Here is a 25,649-nt window from a genome sequence, read left to right as displayed (position 1 = left end):
CCATAATGAAATGTTTCTTAATTTATAGTGCTAATTCAGCTTCTCTGAGAGATCATTATTTAAAGTAACATAAAGTTTTGAATTCTTTTTAGGTCATTATTTAAAGCAACATAAATAAATGCCTTTTTTTTAAAGTTTTTTTATTGGGATATTGCATTTAACTCATGTTGTGTTATGAGGGAACTCTTCCTGGAGGCTGAAATGAGCATTACTTGAATACAAAATTAATTCATCATTCTCTATGCTAATATGAAAAAAAGGTAGGACATGAATTCATAATTGTGCTACTTAACATGCAACTTTTTCCTTCTTATTTGTCTTTAGAAGGTGAGGGAAGTGTTGCAAATCAAAGTAGTACTGGAAATAGTTTACTGTTAGATCAGGAAAAAAGGCTTTTAAGAATGTTTAATATCTGTGTATATCTTGTATGTGATCTGTATATATTTGAGTAGGCACATATTTACAAACATTCACAGGCAAACTTGTGTGTCACACTGTGAAGATCTACAGAAATATATACACACATACCTTGACAAGGCATGATATGGCTATGGGCCTGGCTTTATGCTAGTGTAAGCCCCCAAAACTATTACCTTCTTCTCTGGAATGAAGATCTATGATGAAATTCCAGAAATCCATCAGACCGGTGTGAAGAGCACACCACTCAGGGTGTACTCTCAAGGTCCAACACACACTAAACTGAGGCTATTTCCATATGGAAAGGGGAAGCCTATCTCATGTGCTTACACTCCCAGGTCTTCTCTTCACACTGTTTGTCATCGTCTGGTTCATCACTGGTCTGCAAACAACCACCAAAAATACTTTAAAATTAGACTAAATTCCCTGGAAACATCCTAAAGGTACACTACCCAGAGGCAGCCCAAAAGGAGGCTATGCCTGAGGATGGGCAAATAAACCTGACCATTTCTTTGCTCTCCAACTAACAATTAGATCAGCTAAAAATGTCTGTAAAATATTAAAGTTCAAACAGTGGGTATCATGTTTGTATATACTACACCACTTAAGTGTGGGAACTCTCTTTGAGGACTTCGTTATCCCAGTGCCCTCTCACTTTGTCCTTTCCCCCTGTGTATCATTTAAATCTTAATGAACTAAAACACAGTTTCTTTCCTCAAAACTTTTACATGTTGCTTATTCACAATTGCAAGAACAGGGAAATGAATTAGGTTGTCTTTTAAGTTACATCATTAGCTAAGTTTCACTAAAAATTATTATGATCTCAAGCTAGTAAGTGCACTCAAGTAACTAGATATAATGTCAGAATCTTTTCCTTTACTTTTCAATTTTTAGGTTTAAATTTGGACATAGGGGAAAAAGGAGACATGAGAAAGATATTTTAAACTAATTTTAACTTTTATATTTTTTCTTTACTAGCTCCCAAAAGATCAATTTGTGATCAAAGTTTTTATTTTTCAAAAATGAACAGGACTTGGTATTTTGGGGTAATTTGACATCTGTATGCCAAGCATCTCTCACTGAAAGTAAAAAGGGACATTCTCCTTACAGAATACTTTCCTCTGCTCAGCCACAGGACTTTCATGAAAATCTCCACTTAACTGTGGACTAGAACCATATCTGCTTTGACTCCATACCCCAAGTGAAACAGGACAGGAGCTCAGAAGAGCTTTTGTTTATCTTCTTGCCTTTACTTGCTATCAAACTAACATTACAAAGTAATGCTAGTTTAATGAGATTAAATATTTGTCTCCTTTGATTATTTCTGTCCAGCTATGTGTGTGAAAGTCTGAGTACATAGTCTGTCCTCCCAGATAACTATAATTCATGTTGAGGTAGGTAAAAGGTTTAAACAAGCTGGTATTCATCCTTGTTTTCTGGCTCATGGCCGCCACCATACCTGTTTTTGATGGTGTCCCAGAGTCCCAAAGCCTTCTGATATGAGTCAGCTGCAGGACAATTTCAAGTGTTGAATTTTGCATCCAGTAAAAAATTAATACAAAAAATTAATTCTAGTGTCATTTTTGTAAAGAAATCTCTCTGCATTCAAAGTTCTTTCTGCTTTCTAGTACAGGCTTCCCAGGGGAAAGGATGAAGGACTGATGTTGCCCATTCTCCTCTTTTTAACTCACAAAAGAGTCAGTCTTAGTTTCTCTGAAGAAGGAGATGAAGTGTGAAATAAATTTGGAAGTGCTGGGAAGCAATAGAGCAGTGTTTTTCAGACCTAGGAAAAGGCTGTCTGACAAGGACAATTCTTATGGGTAAAACTCATAAAGGGTTAATATTGCCTTTAGAAAAATCAGTCCTAAAATAATTGAGAAGATATGGGGTCCTCAAGCTTTTCCTCTTATACTGATGCTGTTTCTCTTCTGATGTTCAGAACTTTCCAGAAGAAACTTTCTCCTTACTCTGGTCCTTACAATTGGTCATCCCTGAATATTTCCTTAGCTGTAATATTAGATCAGTAGAAGTTTGAAAAGTTGCCCTACCAAATTTCTTTTTTAAACAGATGTGCATCTGGTATTTTTTTTTTTTTTTACTCTGGAAGCACAACAGGAATTTATTTTAATTAGTTTTTACTTCTGAATAGCTAGCTCTAAGGAAATACATGGTACACCTTTCCTTTAGCCTTCTTGGAAGACAAGTCCAGTATTTTGTCAGAATATTTATTTGAGAAAAAGAATATTGCTACATGTGAAGTTTATGGATTCTAGAAATGGTTGTTAAAACTCTAACAAAATTCAATTAAGAGAATCGGTGTGTTAGCAAGCTCTGAAATCCAGTCTATGGTATATATAAAATTTAGGCTTTAATTAATTGACTAATTAGTGAAATTTATTGTGGGCATTGCCTGACCTCCATGTTATACCTTATTTTCATTTTGTTCGTGAATCTTCAGGTGGTCATTTCTTCAGGACTCTTGTCATCAGTGGGGTCTGACCTTACACCAGTTCATAATGGACAGACATCAGTGCACACAGGAGGGTGCAGTATGTCTACAGAAGGAAGACTACTCAGCAGTAAGGAAGGATGTTGCAGAGCTGGAGAGATTGATACTCTGCCTCTGAAGACGGCCTGAGCTTTGGAACAAGGGAAACTTTTGTACTTGGATGTTATTTGGAAATCCCAAACTCTACAGCAGCACCAGAAAATGCTGACTGGCATTTTTAGTAGCACTGTTTCCTTGCTGTACCTATAGATTTTTAAGCCATGTAATAAAACTGCCAAATGATCATTAGTAAGCCTGGTCTGAGTAAGCATAATCACCACTTAAATGGAAACAAGTGGTATGAGTAAACGAGAGATATGAAGTTCATTATTTCACTTTGCAAATTACTAACTCTGAGGAAATTTCCATTTTAATATGTTGTTTGTTTCAGCGCAATGACTTAGAGGTTAAGATCACATATATCCTGTAGATAATGTAAACAAGCCTTTATTTCAACCTCTTATTTTCTGAACAGAGGCTCATAGACTGTAAGGTTAGTTTATTTACTTACTTACATGCTTACTTTGCCAAGTACTTTGATATTTTTCATACTACTGTCCCTCCTTCAACTGTCCATATTCTTAATTTCGGATAAAAATATTTGCTAATAATGGTGTTTTGTATTAATAAGTTGTTTTAATGAAGAGAAAAGAGATGGTAGAATATGATTTTTCCTTTACCTCTGTATTTTATTGAAAACTGTATTTTCTCTGGACATATGTTATTTACTACACTGTGAGGTTTACATCAGAAGATCAGTGATCATGCCCAGGTATTAGTAAATAAATAAGGCTGTGAACTTCAAAGGCACTTTGTATGACATTCAAGACTTCATTTAGCCTTAAAATCTCACCCTGCTATTTTGCCAATGGATATTGCAGTGATGTTAAAATCTTTAGAGAAGGCATACACTGGATTTTTACAATTCAAACCAGAATCTGTTCTTTATATTTTTCACCTTTTTTTCTTCTATTTTGCTGCTCCAGGGTAGAATTATATTAACTTAGCAATGTTGTGAGGAATGGGAATTGTATTAGTTCAGAAAATATCTTCCGTGTTTATGAATAAATAAATAAATAAAGTAAAAAGATTATCTGGAGCACTGGCAGATTGATTTAGCAGCGAGACTGGGGTCAAAGTTTTTCTTGTCTTAGTGGTCTTCATTAGGGAATCAGAGCATCCTGTTGAGAAAGACTGGCATGGTTTGGCTCCACCAGTGTCAGACTGCACAATAAACATGCTTGTACCTGACTTGTGAATTCCTTGCCACATGGATGAATGTTTGTCACAGTCACTGGGACACAGATGTCACAGCCTAGGGAAGGCCTGCTTATCATTCATGTGGTCACTTCTATTACCTCTGGTTGTACTGTGCTGACCTGCTATTAGTGACTCTAATTTAATTTCCCCCACCAGTGTCACGGGTTATTTCTTCCATTACTTTAGAGATTTAATTTACAGGGTAAACTCCATCACTTGAACAAAAGGATTTTTCATGACATGAAGAACAAGTTATTTTTGAAGATTAACATGGTTCTGGCTATTTATCTTGGTCATCTCTAAGGCATGAGGCTTAAACACCAGTGAATGACAGTATATTCATATATTGGTGCTATTTCAAAAACACATGGAATACGTTATTTTTTCTCATTTGAGCTACATTGCAACATCTAAAAGGGATTCTGTGCACAGTGTTATGAAAGACCAGTTTCCTTTTTGCTACAGCTATAAATAAGCTTGTCTGGATTTGAGCTTGGGATCATGTTGAAAAGACTGGTACATAGCATAGAAAGGACAATCACTGTAACAGGCAAATATGTTAACACCTGTATGCTTGTTTTCCCACATATAAATCATTCCAAATACTGAAAAAACATGAGGAAGCAATCCTAAATATCTAAATATTAAATTAATGTCATTAATATAATGATATACATTTCCTAGACTAAAAAAAACTTGCAATCACTAATTGATTTTTCAGTGTGTTCAAATGCAAATGCTTGCACCTCCTGGAAAAGTGCAGGCCTTGAATGCTTATTAAAAAAACATAAATATTTTCTTACACAATCAGAAGTGTAGCTACCAGAGACTAATATAATTGTATATGTTAGTGAAATAATTTCAACTGTTTGCCAGAAGCTTGTTTTTCTATGTGGCTAAGACAGTTCTTCACAAAAATATTTGCCAGTCTTTTGGGGTTGCTTTTTCAGAAATCCTGAATTAATTTCTGGTGCCTCAGAGAATTTCTATGCCTTTACAACCCCCAGTCTGAGGGCACAACCCAGGCCCACAAAAACACATCAGGGTCACTGAAAGGAAGAGGGTAGGGCATTCTTCATACAAACCTAAACAATGAAGAAAAGAATGGATGGGAGAAAGTTGTCTGCTAAGTTCTTCAAGAGCTACATGACTCTGACAGTGAAGGGAAAGGCACCCATGATTACTTTGGCTTCCAAGGAGAAGGGACAACATGGGTAGGGTTGACTAAAATTTATGCCAGATCATTTGAACACCTGCCATGGTTTCAGTTGAATCAGCCCAAAATCTCCAAGCGCAGTGGGACTGGCTGTAAGGAGTGAATTAAATGATCTCGTACTTGAATGTCTTCACCCACACTCTGCCAGTCCACTTCACATCAGTTTTCATAAAACAGAGAAGCAGACAGTGAAGAAGTCTAGATTTTTCCATTACTAAATTCAGTGAGATAATAATATATATTTAAATGCACACATATTCAAGTACATATGTATATATATGAGTATGTATGTATTGTATTTTTACTTACAAGAAAGGCAAAAAATTATTAATTTTTCAAATTCTAACTAGCAATAATCTTAGACTGTATGGCATCCATATGAGTTCCATAGGAGTATTTGCTATTAAAAACTGTTTTGACTAGCAAAGTAGGTCATGTTGCTCTTTATGTTCACATGACACTCAGAGGGAATTGACTTTCTGCTGTGAAGACCTTTGATTATTAATTTATTATTTATGTAACTACTCTGTGTTATTCAGAAATAAGGTTGTCTTACAAAGATTTTACTTGGAAGCTTTAAAAACAATTTCAGAGTTTAACTTCCTCCTATATTTCTTCATGTGTTAGTGGTACCTCTTCAAGTTTGGTTCTAATTCAGTCAATAGGAGTGGAGACATGGATTAGAGCAGTAGAATTGCAACAGAATCTTATTGCCAAGTATTTTTTTCCTATCAATGATCTTTGCTTATTTGTCAAAAAGATGTTTATATTGTCATACGCTTGTCTGTTTATATTGTCATACACTTGTCACATTTGAAGAACATTTCAACAAGGAATATGAAGTATATATATAAATTATATATATATATAAATTATAACGAAAATTCCAATTTTTATGCAAATTAATTTGTTTACATAAAAGCACAAGAAAAAAAGCATAAACATCAAGAGGTGTGCTCTGTTCAGTGTCATAGCTCCGCACAGAGAAATGCAATTGAAATTTTCAGGATACTATTTTTATTTAGGATCAGATTTCTTTGCTGCTCACTTTGAGGCACATAAACTACTGGAGAACAGGCAGAAATGAAAGAAATAAATCCTCTCAGTTCTGGTACTCTTCCCTCACCTCAACATGTGCAATGAAACTTCTGTCATTTCAGAAATGAAGGATGTGGTCCAGAAGGAACTCCTGACTACTGAGTGATATAAAGGGTACAACTACAACTAGAGAATATGGTTCATGAATATCCTATGTGTTTATCTATTTTAAAATATTTTTCAAACTCTTCAAGCATCTCTTGCATTTATTTAACGACCAAAATTGCTTCTAGCTGTACATTCACTTCAAAAGAAATGCATAATCCCTCTACTGGAATACCTAGCCAATGCTGCAGTAAACAGGTCTGTTTTCAAGTCTATCTGCAAGTAATTCATTGTCGATCTGCACAATAAAAGAGGTACTATTCCTTTTTTTTCTTACTACAACAATTCAGGGAAGTACCTACATTCTGGTCATAGTTCTTTCCCTTTCACCTTTCTGAGAAGAGGTGTCACAGTAAGAGCAATATGTGTAAGATAAAAGCCAAACTAGCAAAACGACTATTTTCTGAATGCACAGCATTTGAGCATTTGGGTAACAAGTGGGTATTTCGAAGTAGTCAGGTCCACAGATTCAAAGCCTAAGTGAGAGCTTTACTTCCAGTTTCTGCTGACAGAGCAGCCCAGCCTGGCTGCTACAAGCTTCCGAGCCTTAGGCGTGACTGAAGCTTACTTGACAAGATCACCTGCTAAGCCCAATGTGCTTGATGAGACTCAGTCACAGTGGAGTGTGACAACAATGCAGAGTGGTGAAGAAATAGGAAAGGTAGCTGAGTCACTATATTTACAAGTCCCTAATCCACACTGGGTATAATTACTTATAAAGCCTGCATATTTGAACAAAATATTTGTTGGCTTTTTTTTTTTTTTTTTTTTTTTGGTATTAATCTTCCTGACTTAACAGTGTCTGTTAAACAGAAATGGAGTTTTCTAATCAAAAATACCAGAGGAGGAAAATAATAGGTTTATTTTATGGTGTGGAAAAAATTTACTGAGCTAACTGGGTTAGCTGTTATTGACAAAGATCCCCGAGCAATCTATAGCCACATAGATGTAGCCAGTAACATTTCTTATACACATCTTCTAGTGCTGACACAAAATACCTCAAAGAAACAATAACTAAGCCTAAGATTTTGCTAAAAAATATGGATCATTTGCAAAGAAGTATGTTTAAAGTACATGATTATAAGAATTTTTAATGCAAGATGAACTACAATTGCACCTGGAGGCCTTTAGGCTATTTCAAATTTTTTATGAGTTTAAAATGATAATAGATCAGTTTGTGAGGTTTTTGGACACATTATATTTTTCAGCTCCTGAAGTCCTGGCTGTTTGCATTCCACGTAAGAAGTGTCTACTTGATATTCCTATCAGAAACATTTTTTTTTCTGCAAGAAAGGCCATGGAACACTTTTGGCTTGGCTTCAGCTGTTGCCAATCCTTGGCATCAAGCACCAGGATCCTAGTAAGCAAGAGGTTAGTAGGGAATTACTGGGGAGCTGAAACTGAACAAAGTAACAGTAGGAACATACACATATATATGTTAATATAATTTTAAAATAAAATGTATAATTCTCCTCTCATATTTTAATATTGTGAGTCATAAACTTTAGGGTACTTTTAATGGAAAGGTATGGGTAAGGGGCTTATTAATACACTGGAGATGTAATGAATCTAGGGACATGATGTGAAAAGTGAGATACAGTTCACTGGGTATAATAAGTGGGAGTTTTATGGCCAGGGGTGCCTGCTCTGACTGGGAAAAATGGCAGATCTGAGGCATGAGGAATGGAAATGTGGAGTATTTCATTCCAGGTTAAGCATGTCAAGAACTGCCTGGTCCCTGCATGTGCCCTCTTTCCTGTTAGAAATGGAGTAGCTCAACATGAACTGACGATTAGAGACTAGATGAAATTCAGCTATGAAAACAGCTGAATAGAGGAGTCAGAATCGATAGAAGAGTGCCTTGCTGATAACCCAGCAGGCTGTCGTAGGAAAAAAAAAAACCCTAACAAGAAAAAATGTTCCCTTGAGTTCTGAAACAGAAACTAGAAACCATAACACAAAGATTAATTCAATAAAAATCCATAAGATAAGACTGATTCAACCTCTGAAGAACATCTTGTTCCTAATTGGGATCAGGCTTGTTGACAGTATGACCTGCTGGACATAAAACAGTCCTTGACAACTGAAAAATGGAATCATATGTTTTAGCTTTAGCTTACTGCTGTATTCCATACCATCATTCAATAATAAATGATCTTCTTAAAGAAGACTTCCATAATTGAAAAAAAGCCTTACACAAAAAGGGAAACAATCTAGATACAAACATGTGGACAATAATTTTAAAATCAGGATATTTTCTTTTAAATTATTGTTAATGGCAAAATAGTTTGTATGTGTAATACTATCCTTCCGACTGGCATTGGGTTCAGAAGGGAATTGTTAAAGGGACACCAAACAGAAAATTAAATTATAATGAGGTGAGAAACCAAGGTGCAAAATTTGGAGGCAGACTGTAACAGCTCGACAGTTAACTTGGAAAATGCAATTTTCCAGGTGCAGAGAGGAGTTAAACATTTACTTAGCCAAGGCTGGATATGCAGAGAAAACCAACATTTGCTTCAGAAAGTTCCCAGTAGACGGGAGGGCACAATGAAGTGAATAATAGGAGCTTCTGAAAGGCAGTGTTTGGAAGAAGTAGCAAAGCAGTGTCAGCCAAAAGTTAGTAGTAAGTGGGCTGAATGGAAATTACTAAACATGCAAGGCAAGAGTGGGCTTTAGGAGGAGGAAAATATAAAAATAGCCTAAGTTGTTCTTCGTTTTCTATGGCTTCTTCACACTCTTACGTAAATTGCGACAAAGCACTTTGCTCTGAGGTAGTTGCTTTTGGTCATTTTCAATCAACCAGTGATCACAGTGAGGTGACAGGAAAGCAGTCAGTTAGATTAAGAATTGCAGTAGGATTTACAGACACCAGGGAGCTGCCACCTAGGGATGTAGTCCTTATGCATCCATCTGTGATCAATTTTAAAAGAAGTGCTAAAGGTCAGGGCTCCCCCTCCTCTGGACTGAAAGGAGCTGAACTGCTTTTTTCACACATAACTCTGAGAGAACATGTCCGGCACACTCTATATACTGTAATTAAAAATATTTTTCCTCTACCCCTACTGGCAGGGGAGAAGTGGGAATAGACTGGAAATAGCATTGGATGCACTTATCATTGCCTCAATATGTAGAGGTAGGAGTTTTCTTTCTGAACTTCCCCCAGTATCAGATGCAAATACAACATGTACTATGATCTGAAATATCAATAGAGGACTATTAGACTGTGATGGCTTATGCAATATCTTTAATTTTTGGATCCTGTCCTTTCAGATTTTATATCTACACATGGATCAGAAAACTCATTGTTTCCACTGACCTTCTATTTGGGGTGTTGATAAACTGCATTTATTTTTTTGAATCTGCTGTTATTCATGATTCTTCCAGATACATATAGACTTTGAAGTGTATAAATATTTCTTTAACAATGAGACTTCTGATTGCTATAGAGTGTTCCATTCTTTTTGTCTTCTTTACATTTAAGTATTTAATTTCTCTGCAATAAAGAGAAAATAGAGTTAATCTTGTTTTGAAGCCAGAGACTGGACAAAACAATCAAAATTGGCGCCGGTAACTGAACAATGTGATTGTCAAATGTGACAAAATGCAATAATTGGACATTTTTAAATCACAGGCTTCCTGGCACTGGAAGTAACAACGATGGCCGAAAGTGTCTGGTACATTTGGTCAGAAGAGTTGATGATCCCTCTTTTATTTGGGATCCCTCCTATATTCAATGTGATCAGTGAATTTTATTGTTAGGTTATTCACATTTCTTCTCCAGCCGCTGCCTAATCAGATTGTTTCTAAAGAAACTAAATCTTCACAACTGCTTTTCTACAGTATTAGCACATCTATAATTTACAGAGTATTTAGGAGTCATGTGTATTGATTTTATGTGGCCAAGCTTTGGTAGCAGGAGGGCTACAGGAGTGGCTTCTGTAAGAAGCTGCTGGAAGCTTCCTCCATGTCCCCCAGAGCCAATGCCAGCTGACTCCAAGACATGTTTGCCACTGGCCAGGGCTGGGCCCATCAGAAATGGTGGTAATCCCCTTGGGATAACAGATTTAAGAAGGAAAAAAAAGTCACAGTGCAGTTGTAATTGTGGCTGGAGAAGAGCAGGGAGAGAACATGTGAGAGGAGCAGCCCTGAACACATCAAGGTCAGTGGAGGAGGAGGAGGAGCTACAGATCTGAGATTTCCCTGCAGCCTGTGGTGCAGACCATAGTGAAGAAGGATGTTCCCCTGCAGCCCATGGAGGACCACAGGGATGCAGGGATCCACCTGCAGCCCATGGAGGAGACCCATGCTGGTGCAGGGGAAGGACTCCTCTTCCTCAGCAGTGGAAGAAACCATGAGTGATGAACTGACTGTAACACCCATTCCCTGTTTCCCTGCATTGCTGGGGTAGGAAGTAGAGTTGAGAAAAAGTGAGGGGTGGGGGAAGGTGTTTTTAAGGTCTTGTTTTACTTCTCATTATCTGACTCTGTTTTTTTTAGAAATAAATTCAATCAATATCACTAACTCTAGCCTGTTTTGCCTATGAAAGTATTTGATGAGTGAGCTCTCCCTAATCTTGACTCATGAACACTTTGTCACATTTATTCTTTCCTGTCCAGCTTTGGAGTGGAGTGATAAAAAGCCTTTGGTGGGTACCTGGCATCCAGCCAGCATTAAACCTCTACATAGTGTAATGTAACCTATGTCTGCCACCCTTTTGGGAAAGTACTTTCCTCTTAAATTAGATGTGGTAACTTTTTGCAGATGTTGAGTTTGAGACCAATGAGCTGGATTGAGATCTCTGTTCTTATTAGCACTGATTTGTTAATCTGGGTAGTGGTGAAGTTTATCATGGTATGACTGAGGATAAATGAATTGTGAAACTAAATATATTAATTTTAATATCATAAAGTGCTTGTAATACAAATAACCTGCCACATTATGATTGAAATATATAGATGAATAGGTTTTGTTGGAAGTATTTTTTTATTTCTTACAGCTTGCTCTTCCCCTTCCATTTTGATGGTCAGCTGTGTATTAGCCACCAACCAAATAATCACATCTCTGTGCTTAAATTTAAATACACAGATATATTAATTAGATTTTGACATGAAATTTCAGTGTATTTTTAAATTTGGAGACTCAGAACAACTCTGTTGACTCCCAGAGACCAAAACTGAGCTTATGCATCAGTCCTTGTACTTTCTTATACCTTCTACTGAATAACCTAGTAATAGATTCTCAGATGGAATTTCAGATTAAAGCACTGGACTGTGAGAACAGTCAACTATTTCAGCTTGGCAACATTTGGGCATAGATATTTATTCCATGCATCATCTATGCAAGAAGGAAGTTTGACAAGAAAGAAAAAGATTAATTATGAAAACAAAGCTTTTAAGACTTTCTAGGAGCAAGACTATCTCAAACAAAGTATGCAGAGTTTGAATGATGCAGGAATGAAATTATTTTATCTCATATTATAGGGAAGAATAATAATTCAGTACAGTAGCTAGGTAAAAAAAATTCATGAAAGGGAGAAATTGCAGGTTATGAATATAATGTAATCACATACTATTACATAAAATAAAAGCTGTTTTCATTAAGGCTGCACAAAAACTCTAAGGAAAAAGAAAATCTGAGACAACCTAGTTTGGTTTTGTATCATAGGCAAAGGCACAATGCCATGGAAAGATTTGGTTTACAAGGTCAGCAGGTCTGTGGTGGCCTGAGTCTGGGGACTAGGATGGGAGAGCAGGACAGGTTGGCAGACCCTGGCAGGTGCCACCCTGGAGCATGAGACAGGTTCATGGTGCCAGTCCAAGGTGCTCTCAGGTCAGGCTGGGGAAGTGGCATTGGTGCCTCAGGGTTCTGAACAATCATCGGAAGGCCAAGTGCCAGGTGCCTGTGGTGCAGCTCGGGCAAGGAGCAGGAGCAGGGCTGGGGCTGGATCCCAGCTCCTGAGTGATGGGAAAGTCCAGCAGCCTGGCTGGCAGACTTCTCCCAGCCCAGCTCTGGTCCAGTGGCTGGACCTCACATTGACACAGCAGCAGAGCTGGCTGTGGGTGTGGTAGCCAGACCCCCAGGGAGGTGGAGAAGCTGCTCTTGAGATTGGTTTGGGGCCCTGGGTTAAATGGCCTCACACAGCAAAGTAAATTTAGTCTTTTCTGAAAACATTCCCTACAGATTTTGTTTTATGTGTAAACCCTTGATGTCACACAACTTTCTCACATTTTATTTTATTTTGCTTATTTTTTTATTTTATTTTATTTTATTTTATTTTATTTTATTTTATTTTATTTTATTTTATTTTATTTTATTTTATTATTTTATTTTATTTTATTTTAATTTTTTTTCTGTTTATCTTGTATTGAACTAGTCCAGCTATTGATTTCTTTTACATGAAATAGTATTTACCATAAATGAAATTTATTCAAGAACAATAACTGAAGGTGATATTTCAATACCTCAAAGCTAGATGAATGGTTGGACTAAATGCTTGTGAAAACTTTCCCAATTTACATCTACAAAACCCAGGGGCAAAGAAACTTCACACCAATCCTTACTCAGGAAGTTCCTGTGAGTCTTTCAAAAATATTGTCACAGCAGTTGGCTTCTGACTGACCCAGCCGTTGAACCAAATTGATCTTAAAATTTTTTCTTGAAGAGAAAAACAAAGCAACAAAACTACTTAGTTGACACAATGTTTCCTTTTTCAGTTCTTCATCTCTCTCTAGTTATAGATGTACATATAATACTAATCCTGATCAATAGGAGAGGGGGACAGGATGAGGCTGTTCGTGCAGTTCAAGTGAGTGCTGGGTCCTGGCTGATGGAAGGAAACAATAATGGTGCCTTTTCTTTCCAGTGCTATGATAAACCAACATTTTCCATTTAGTGAATTGCTTTATTCACCACCAGTCAAAGTGGAATTTGTAATTTTTATAAAGGGGATGCTTTTTTGTTCTATATTTTTTTCTTACTGAAAGCACTCTGCTTCCTTGGTTTTTCTAATTTCACGATAGAAGACCGTAAATCCATTAGGTAGACTGGCATTTAAATGTAGGAAAACAATCTAATTCCTTGCCATGAGAGTTTAAAATTCTACAAGCATATTTTCTCCAGTTTAACTCAAGTTCAGTCACAAATTCAATATTGCAACTGGGCATTCAGCAACATAGCTTGCCTACAGTGCAGTGATTTTCACTTCAAGTTCCACTGACTTCATATCCTTTGTGATATTCTTTAGTTCCCTATTTAAAAACCAACAAACAAACTTGTATTTGTTTGCATAATAGTAGAAATAAAGCATATTCAAACTTGATTTTCAGAGAAATGTTGTATGACTCTACACATACAGCATTTGTCCTTCTGGTGACCCTTTGCTTTTTTAACTGTGGTTTTGACAGGTGCTTTTGCTTCAGGCCACTCAGAGGCTTTACACTATTAACCATGGTGACATTTTTCTCCCTAGAATTGTTCCTGGAAAAAAAGCTGATGAGAAAGTTCAGCTTTCCTTTTGTTTCACTGTGTCTTAAGGGCTTAATGTTAGTGCCATAGTGACAACCAAAAAGTTCACATTCACCCCCAAGTTTTTCAGAGGGAGATGTATCTTGACACAGCTATTTCAGTGGGTTATGAAACATGAGAATGTTTGTGTCAACATATGCAGAAATAATCAATAGTAAACAATTCAAAACAGTGAGCCAGAATCACTGTTATTATTAAGATCCTGATATAGATCTATAGCCCAAAGAAATAATCTATCTTCTTTTCATTGGTTTCAAGGGACTCAGAATCAGTTTTTTAGGCTTTGATTAAAGAAATGTAGAGGACTCAGTTACGTCATGATCTAACTGCAATGTTAAGGTCATTTAGAAAAAGGAAGTTTAAAAAATATTACCCATTTATTTAATCAGACATAACAGTGACTTAGGCAGCATTTAATAAAGACTTCTACTACGTATAGAATTTCACCATTTTACCTCTATTTCTTTATTGTCTTTTCTGACTTATTAACGATTGCCTCTTGAAAGTGTGATATACTCTTGATTTCAGAATTCAAATTCATTTTTTATGCTATTGGATTTTGCTCACATGAATAAATGAATTCATTAGTCAATAAAAGCACAAACCAAAACAATACCCAAGCATTCTTTTTCAATTTACATACAGATTTATATCAACATACATGGTATTTTTTAATATTTCTTGGCCTCGTGTTATGGAGCTAAATCTTATTTTATGTGTACTTTTCTTTGCATTAATGTCTCTAAAGCAGTAGTTACCTTTTTATTTAACATTTTTTTACTATGAATAAACATATCTTCTTTTTCTTCTTCTGTGTGCATACATATGTGTATGTGTATATATGTATATATATACATATGTCTATACATATGTATAGACACATCAATACATGCATGTATCCATTTTGTCTTATTTAAATTATTATTGGGCATCCTAATGAGACTGCTGGTTCTGAATGATTTTGTATTTTTATTTTAGAACTATTCTGGCACTGAAAATAAGTTGCTTGAGACTTCTCTATGGAAAATGGATAATGTGTAGATATTGTGTCTAGTTCAATGTTTATCTCATTAATCTGGCTACAAGGAGACCTGGATATGATTCTTTGCTCCACTACAGATATTTTATTTGACCCATGGCAAATTGCTATGCTGCTGTATCTGCATTCTTCAAGCTGCCAAATGCTTGAGGATATGTGTTTAAATCTGTTGGGAGGGGACAGGGTAGGTAAAGAATACAATCAGAGAGGAAGATTTTAAGGATAAACATTCCAACACAGCAATAATGGAATTATGAAAGACTCTTATGCCCCTGTCCTCCAAAAAGATCCCCCCCAAACCCAAATAAAAAAACAGTATTAGCAAAGATAAGAAGATAATCTATGCAAAATTACCTGGGGTGCTGATTTTGCAGGCTGATGCTCCTCTGTTGTCTGCCTTACACTGTTAGTGGTGCTAATGTGTCTGAAAAAAATGCCACCACTCCATTCATATGGGAATATCATATCCATGAAAGGAATATAAAAAGCCAAATATTAAATCTTAGTCTGTTTTAAATATCATAACTTCACTATTTTAGGGTGAACCTCATTAAAAACTTCGGCTTTATCCTCCCCATGCTACCCTGAAATTTGAATTGAGTGGGATATCCTGTACTTATATGAATCACTCATAATTTCTGTGTTAAACTGGTATGTCTATATATATTGAATGATCCTCTTCCTGGAAACCACAGAGGTTCCATAGCCTTGTTTAACAGCCTAAAAGACTAAAAGGTATTCTGTATTATAGGCCACTGACAGGAGGTTTGTCATCATATTAGGTTTATTTTGTATAGTTTTTATATAGACACTTTTGAGAAGCAATCTCCATATGTCAAAACCTGCAAAAAGGTGAGGGATGATGTTTTAAATGAGTCTCCCTGTAATAATAAAAGTAGTTACTATTATATTATATTATATTATATTATATTATATTATATTATATTAATAATATAATATTATATTATATATAATACATAATATACAATGTATTATAATATTCTGGTATATTTTATTAATGCTTATTGTATTTAATATTTATTTTATTAATAATTAAATATATTTAATAAATTATATTGATTTATTATATTGAAGCAGTATGTCACTTGTTAATGTAGGTATGACCCATTATAACTTTATTAATGTAATTCAGGTAGTCGTTTCCTTTGTGCCAAACAAAACATTATCAGTATTAGGAACTCATGATCAGAATGTCTCCAAAGTATCTCAGAAGATGCAACCAGTCACCTACCACGACAATAATTTGTTTTCATCAAAACATATGAAGAAGGAAATCTGTTTCAATTCTATGCTATTATCTGAAATTTTTTTTTTTTAAATTAACTCCTTCTATATAAGATTTTTATTTTATATGAAGATCCTGCATTAGAATTGCAGTGACAGAAATGTCATTTATAGCAAGAAGGAAAAAAGAATGTCATAACTTAAGTAGACCTCAAAGTAAAGATCAATGCTTAAGAAGGAAATAATTTAAATTATCTGTGTCACCCTTGCCTTTTTCACTGGAGGAACTGGCTTTAACTTGATGAAATCATGAAATTTGTAGGTTAATAGCAAGAAAACTGGCAAGTTCTTCTAACATAACAAAAGGTAAAAATGATTAAGTCAGTAGGCTCTTGGATATTAAAGAGATTAATAGGCTTTTTAATGGCTGTATGAATTAATTTGCATGAATGATACCTGGAACCTGGAGAAGAATGAAAAGCTCTTAATGCCGGCATAAATGATCTGTATTCTCTTAAATGATCATATATTGAAAAACAAAAGGGAAAATTCTCCGATGCAAATGTCACCTTTACTGAAATTCCCAAGTTCATAGAAAGTCTAATTAAGGTGCTGGCCAAGACAGCACTGCTAATGATTTCCTAAAAGGTCTCATAATTCTTTGAGCGATCACGGGATGATTAAGCAAGGTTGTTTTAAAACAAATAGTCCTTCTTCGGATTTTGTACTTGATTCTGGTGCCACTGTGATTACTAATTATAAAGACTGTGTTGCATCTTATTTTCAATCTTGAAAACATGTAAGAGTTTCAACATCATAGCATTTAGCTCTTCCCAGATTTTCTAGATATCTACTTCAGTTTGTGCTCAAAGCTCACCCCATGTTTTAGTTACAGTAAAGCACTTAATTCATCAAGTTAACACAGAGAGTACTGTGGAGTTTCAAGGATATCTTTGTACTTTCAGTCATCTAGTAAGATGTTATGCTAATATGGTGATTCACAGGAGGTCTTATTCATTGTCATCTTCACTTGTCATAAGAAGAGAGATGGCTTGAAGTCTGTCACCTGATTGGAGGTTGTCTCCCTGCTTCCCCTCCCTTTTGAGAAGTTCCTACATGACCTCAGGTGGTGCACCCTAATCTCCAGGTTCTGGCCAGGCTCCTCTCTGGCTGCCACAAAAAATAACCCTGTCCTTGCCAGAATCCAGACAGGTGGGAAGGATTCAGGGAGAGCTAAATGAAAGTCAGTGAGCGTATTCTGTGGAGAAGATGTCACTTGGCTTAAGAGAAGAGGGGTTGGAGAAAATCGGTTAATCATTTATAGCAGGTAGTCATGTCAGGTAACGATAGATGTTTAGAAGATAGGTTCCTACTCTGATTTTTAAGTCTATGGAGATGAAAACAAATTCCAGAGGCAGGTTTGTCTCAAGTTGAATAAAATGTTCAGAACAGCTGATTCTTCAAAATGGCACCCAGTCCCACAATACCCTCAGAATTTTCAGCTTGACATGCATTCCACAGTGAGCTGCTTTATTGGTTTGATCAGTCCCAGAGGTTTCAGTGAAATAAACGTATTAAAAGATCTGAAAGGAACCTCACAGCTGTTAACAGAAGAGGTCAAATTATACATGATCAGGTATAATGTTATACCAGACAAATCTGAAATTTTTTAACGAAGAAAAATTGCTACTGAGGGAATATGGGAGAAAATTGTTTGTAATACGACTGACTCAAAGGTAAGTAAAGATGTCAGAAGTTAAATCGTTAACCCCACTACTATTCAGACAAGTAAGAGATCTATTTTCACAGTATTTTTCTTTTTTTTTCCTGAATTTTATTGCAGGATTAGATTTCCAGATCACACTTCTACTAAGACATAAAATCTGACCATAAATCTTGAGAACTACAGGCTAAAATTGCAATAGGCACTGCAAACTTTTACAACAACAAATATGCTTTGAAACAAAAAGTTTAGTTATAGTGAATATTCTGTGCCTTGGTAAGGGTCTGGCACAGGTTGTCATAATGAAAAAACTTAAATTTTTCATATTTTGGTGTTTTTGAACCAATATTAAATGCTTGGGGAAAACAGTTTTATGTTTTCTAATGCCAGATCAGCTTTTTTACAAGTCGTCATATGGTAGTTTGTGTTTTGGGCCATTTTCAGTCTTCTGTAATAAAATAATTACAAGAAAAGAATTTTCTACAATAGTCTTCATGAATCCCAGTCTTTTATTGTCAAGTTTATACTGCTGTTGCTAAAATATCTGTGTTAACCAAATCAGCTTATTTGCTTTTTTTTTTTATAATTACAGTTGTAAGGAAAAAAGCATACTTTAACACTGAACACATTTAAACTAAAACTTTTAAATTCTGCTGAAAATGAACCGGGAAAAGAGAGCCGTTGCAATTTTGAGCATATTTGAATGATATTTAATGGGAAATTCAGCTAGGTGACTTGTGTTGCCCTTCCTATTTGCTGGCCACAATCACTGAGTATACTTCTTAGCAGTAGACACCAAGACCAGAGAATCATGAGAAAATGAGCAGGAACAATCTTAATTCCCAGAGTATCTGGTAGTCACATTTGAAAAGAGCAATTTGAGATTATGATATTGCACTATATTTTGAATTTAAAAACATTGTAATTGTGTTTGATATTCAGTGATAATTATATTTCTGTGTTATGAAACATTGCCAATTTTCAGGCAGATCTCATGTAAACTTGTTTTAAACTTTGTTGCCATCATTTACCTGCCTTTGACCTTGAAATTAATTTTTGCAAGCTAAACTTTGTCATTGCAATGGTTGTGAAAATCATCACAACTTGAGCATGACTTTCCCCAATGTTTTTTTTTACCCCTTATTTTATGAATGCACATAAAACAATCAGTTACTTTTTTTTTTCCAGTAAACAAATTACTGCATTAACTTTTTTGGTTTCATAAAATGTATAAATTTATGAATCTTAAACCAATGATTTTAAGAAGACTAAAAATAGTTTTTAATTATAAAGAGGATTGTTATAGATTAATTTTACTTCTCTGCATTATCTCCATACTTCATGTAAAATTCAAGCATCTCTGACTAGACACAGGCATATGACTAAAAATTCTCTAATTTACTTAGTGACCTTCCCCTTGGATACTTTTGTAGGTCAAAAGACTGAGAAAATCGGGTTCTTACCATTCTCTGCCTGTCTTTTATTTTATTAGATTGCATTCTGGCAGCAGATGCATTAATGGAATTCAAATACAGTTGATACATAGATTGAACTAACAGACTCATAAAAGGCACTTTCACAGTATGCTGATATCTAACCCAGTGTTATATAAAGGTCAGGCAAACTGGATAGCTTTTATGGAGCTCATTATTTAATCTTAATATTAAAGAGAACTTAGCATAGAAGACTCTAATGAAGATTTGTAATTAAATGGGAACATCATTCTTAACCTGATTATAATTGCAGGGTTTTATAGCCCTTTTGCAGAAATCAGTCTCTTGCAAGGAGTTTTATAAAATGCATGTCTTTGTTTGCAAATCAGTTATTGAATGCATTATATGTTTTTTTTTTAATCTATAGTGTTTTCCATAAAATGTAATCTCACTGAAAAAAAAAATTAAATACTTCTCAAACCATGGCCCAAAGCACTAAGTAAAGGAATAAAAGAAGTCAAAATAGTAATTGAATTATAATGTCTCATACTCAGATTTTATCCTCCAGTCAAATGTGATTTTAACTAAAAAATACAAAGTATGCAACCATACTCACTGTGCTTATATATCTGAAGTCTCCTTTAATACACCTCCACAGCATTTCAAGTCAACTTTATGTGAAAGGAGTTCAACTGTCATATTAGTACAGTATAAGTCACTCTCTACAGTACAATGTCCCTGAATCTGATTAATCTGAATGCTCTTTTTAGCAAACTAGATCATAATAGCTCCCTTGGTGCCATTAATATCTAACTCTTCTAAGATCATGATATCTCAAAGATATTTGGTTCATGAATTGTACATCCATTAGGCTGAAACATTTCAACTAATATATTGTGGTCATGCATTCATCTTGACTTCACCAAGCAGAATATGGCACAGAGTTCACACTAAATCAGACTGATTACAAAAGAAAAAAGTTGCCTTCTAAATCAGTTGAAATTAGATAATAATATAATGAAAGCTGTAATAATTTTAGATTTTTTAAAATCAAGATTAGCAGCTTGGAGTATTTTTTTAATGTTTCCAGCATGAGGCAGCTAAGTAAGAATTTTCCTTCTTCAATCTTTTGTGTGCCTGCTTTCTTTTTCTTTCCTGCTTTGTTGATTCTGGACAGATGTCAGGTAAATTTACAAATCTCTATAGTATTCTGTCACCTTTTCTTATTTTTCGCTTCAATTCAACCATATATTCTTTTCCTAAAAGTTGTACAGCTATAAAACTCCAGAGCCACACAAATAATGTAGATTCCAAGAAAAAAAACAAAAAACTGTAGCAACTGAAAGTCAAAAATACACCAATTTGGAACATCTCAGTAGTACTGTAAACATGCCTGCATTGTGAATGTATCATTTTTTTTTAAATTACTAGTGTGTTCCCTGGATAATGGAAGTAGAGTTTTGAGAAGTGTAGCACTTTTCTCCATTAACAACTTGAACATTTTAATTTAAAAGTCTTAGATTTTGCGAATAAAGACTCATCCCACAGAATCACATTATCATTCAGGTTGAAAGGGACTTGAGACCTAGTTCAGTCCCTGCTCAGGTTGGGCTAACTAGACAAGTTTGTCTATGACCATTTTCAGTTGGGTTTTGAATGTCTTGATGGAGACAGAATCCCTAATCTCTTTGAGAAAACAGTTCCAGTGTTTGACCACTGTACAAAAGTATTCTCTTGTGTGCAGATGGAGTCTGTGCCCATTTTCTTTTGCACTGCCAACAGACCCTACAGAGAATAGTCTGGCTACTTTTTTTCCCTCCCAGTAACAGATTGATAATTCCTTTCTGAATCTCCACATCTCCGTGTTGATCAGTCCCAGCTCTCTCAGCCTCTCCTATAAGAGACATTCCAGCCCCTTGATCATCTCTGTGGCTCTTTTCTAGACTCACTTTAGTATGTCCATGTCTTTCTTGTACAGTGAAGTCCAGAAGTAGACTCAGCACTTCAGGTATGGTCCCACCAGTAGAAATGAAGGAACATTTTCCTTTGACCTGCTGGTAGCATTTTTCCAATGCAGCTCAAGGTGATTTGGATCTTATTTGACATGAAGCTTTATTGCTGGTACATTTGATTTGGTGTCCTCCAGGACACCAAGATGCTTTTCTGTGGAGTTGCTTTCCATCTGGGCAACTCCAAATATGTGCTGGAGCATGGGATTGTTGCTTCTCAGGTGAGCACTTTGTATTTTCCTTTGATGAACTTCATAAGATTCCTGTCTGCCCAGTTTTGCAGTCTGTGGCATATCAGTCACACCTCCTAGTTTTGTAACACAGGAAAGCTTGCTGTCATTTTGAAATGCCCCTTAATTCAAATCATAATTCTATGATTTGATTAAGTCTGGAAAAGACCTCCAAGGTCATTGAGTCCAATTCTAATAATTAATGAAGTGTTTAAATAGGACAAGACACAGACCTGTGTTCACAAATTTTGCCTCTGATCACCACCTGCTGGGCCCAGCTATTCAGTTTCCTGTTGTCCCCACTGCCCACCAATGAGACATCAGTCTAATCTAGCCTACTTTACCATCTAGATTTCATTAGTTTCATTAGTTTTTCTGTGAGGCTGTTATGGGAAATAATGTTGGAAGCCTTACTAGAACAGATTCAAGCACTGCTGCTCTCTCCTAATCCCCCAAGCTCTTCTCACCATTGTAGAAGGTCGTCAAGTAGGGTGAGCAAATTTTCCCATTTATACATTCATGTCAGCTACTCCTGATCACTTCCTTATTCTTCATGTATTGTAGTTTCCAGAGTTGCACCATCATGTTCCCAGGGACTGAAATAAAGCTGTTTTCCTGCAGTTTCCCATATTTTTTTCTTGCTTTTCTGGAAGCTATGAGAGATACTTGATCCAGTCTCTCCAGACAGGAAGGATCAGCACAGTGCCAAGCAGGGAAATAACCCAGTCAGAGACACAAGCCCATGCCTTGGCCCTCCAGGGCATCCCAGGAGGACATTAATCCCATGAATCTGGCATAACACTCATCATTGTGAGTTACTAGGAGAGGCTGTCCTGCAATTACCAAGAGTGGGGCAAGGAGCGTGTGTGTGTGTGTGTGTGTGTGTGTGTGTCACTGCTGGTCATATGGGTTCATCTGGAAAAAGCATTTGGGATTGTACAATAATTATGGCATTTTTAGGCAGATTACAAAGGCTGAGGAAGGGAGGGATCGAAGCTGACTGAGAAGGAAAAAATGAGGGAAAATAGAGAGAATAGGGGGTAACAGGGTTTTTTTTGGTGTAAACAGCCAACAAAGTTATATATTTCTCTGTGTACACAGCTGTGCCCTGTGTCTGGTGCCTGCAGTTGGTCCTAGCTTGTCATTGAACTCCATGTCTACCAGTTTGCCTGGATGAAGGATTCTTCATGCATGTGTGTTTGTGTCTGTGTAAGGGGGTCTGAGTGCAGCCACTGGAGAGGTTTCAGGTCATAAGGAACTGTGAATGCTGTGGATTCAGGTTCAGGGAACCTTGGGATGCCAGACACACTGTATGACTGCTGACAGGCATAACACAGGCTGTCCTGTGAGTTAGGTAAGAGGTTTGGGAGCCAAATACTGGAACAGCTCTATATCTGGCCCAGATACTGTAGAATGCAGAGTGCCTGTGGGACAGCTACTGTAGTGTCCAGATGTTCCATGATGAATACTGGAGAGACCATAGGATCTGGTGGTCAGCTACTGTTGAGGTCATGAGTCTGGGCTAGCTGCTGGAGAAACCTGTTTCTGTGTGTAAGTGGATAAGACAATGTAGATCCTTCCCACTACTTGCTTTGCACTGGTTTTGACCAGAAAGGGGAGTGGGATGAAGCCATTGGTGACGTCTGTGTTTGTGGTAGCACTGAATATTTCATTTTGTGTGAGGCTGGCTGCTCCTGTGTATATTCCTGTATGTGTGTGTCAGTGCCGCTTGGGAATACATGTTCAGCCTCAATACTGTCTTGGCCTGGGGATATGGAGCTGTAGCAACCTCACCTCTGTCAGGCTACTGGATCTGGCAATCCTTAACAGGAAGGAAGAAAATGGTTGATCTCCCTGTTCTAAGTTAACTGAAAAAAATCTGGAGAATGCTGAACTTTTAAAAAGTTTTGTGATTTCTAGACTTAGCAATGCTAACACCCTGATAACATATATGTGCTGCTTATTGACATAATATTGGGTTCCCTAATGAAACTATAAAACACCTTTATGAGAATTTAGAATGATGCTTAAAACATAATTCTATCATGACTTTGAAAGGTTACTTCGAAAGATAAACACTCTGCAAGAACAGCCAGGATTTACAGTTCCAGATATCCACAGTACCTTTGAAGCCTTTGTGACAATGACCCGAAAACTAAAGGCAATCTGCTCCTGATCTCTATCAAATATTCTTTAACTTGAGAAGCAAGAATTTATACAAAAAACCCACACCAAACCAACCAACCAAACACAAAAACACCCATAAAACAGAACAAAACAGGACAAGATAATATAAAATGTATGCAACAATTTTAAGATTTAATAGCATAATTTGGAATCACAACAGCAGTTAAAATGGTTTTGACGTACAGTGCCAACAAAGTAGAATATGTTTTCCAATTCCTCTGTCTTTTATGGAAACAGCTTGAAGCATGTGCTCAGTTTCAGAAAAAGCAAACAAACACAGCAAAAACAGTTGTGCAAAAGAAGACAGAAAAGGAAGATGAAGGCTGAACCAGATTTTTTAAAGTGCTCACAAAATCAGAATTGAAGTATAATGTGACAGATAAATATAACTACACTTAAAAAAAAACTGTATCTGCATCATTCTTCTGTTAAGTGCCATAAAAGATTAACAGAATCATCTGTGATTAGTGATAAATGAGGACTGGTGTTTTAAATTGAAGTACTGAGTAAAAATTAAGCTTTTGTAAAACCGCCTTAACATTAAAGTGAAGTTCCTTTAACCTTGAAAATTGGCAGCTATGAGGAATCCTAAAAGTCTGTAGTGTCATCTACAGATTTCATTAAAAGCCATCTCAGAGAGTTGCCCAATGCAATAGTAATGGCTGTGATAGAGCTGAGCTTTGTCTTCAGAATTTTGACAAGTCTGAGCTTGAAATACTAGCCTTTATTAATGAAATAATTTTTCTTTTATAAGAAGAGCGAGTGCCACCACTTATTAAGAGTTGAAATTTATCCTTGTTGAAAAGCTGAAACAAAACAGGATCTGCAAGCTTCTTTAGATAACTACACTAATCTTCTTAGGCCCTGTTACATAACAACCAATTTTAAAATCTAGTATAATTATTCAAAAATGTAAATTAAAAGTAAAAATTTGTGATAATAATATTTTAATTATAACAATAATTATGTTCTTAACTAGTGATCCTATTGTCTTCTTTTCTGATGAACTGAAAATTCTTTCCCTCTCCAGACCCTGCTGTGAGAGCTTCTTGCCAGGTTTCAGTGATGTATGCTTAGCCTTTTTATGTGGCTTCAAACATCCAGGTTTATAATTGCAGGCTGAGCAATCAGAGAGTGGCAGGAAGCAGGAAGAGGAGATGGGAAAATTAGTGAGCATACCCAAGGGATCATGCCCTGTGTCTTTTTGTGCAGTGGTCATTACTGGTCTCAAGGGTCAAATATCAAAACTATCTAAGGAGATTTTATCATGATCAGAGATCTGCCTAACAAAAGAAAAAGAGGAGATCTGGGGGAGGAGGTTCTGCTGTTGGGCTGTTCTCCACCTGAGAACTCATAAGTTACCCTGGGCATGAATTGCTGAGGTTCCTACAAGGGTATGCAGAAGGTGACTTCATCTGATTCCCTGTGGTTGTCTAGTCAAGGAAAACAAATTAATTGTAAAAAGAATAATAAGTAAGGAGGCAAATAATAAATAAAAAATGTACAGTGACACAAACCTGGTAGGCAAGGGTTAACAGAGGCAATGCTAAGGACCTGTTGGGCTCAGAAGAGGGGCTGGCATTGGGGTAATTGATCTTCAGGCCCTAAAGTC

Source organism: Lonchura striata, chromosome 3, assembly GCF_050655825.1.
Source record: "Lonchura striata isolate lonStrDom1 chromosome 3, ASM5065582v1, whole genome shotgun sequence".
Taxonomy (NCBI): Eukaryota; Metazoa; Chordata; class Aves; order Passeriformes; family Estrildidae; genus Lonchura; species Lonchura striata.
This window is presented reverse-complemented; position numbering follows the sequence as displayed.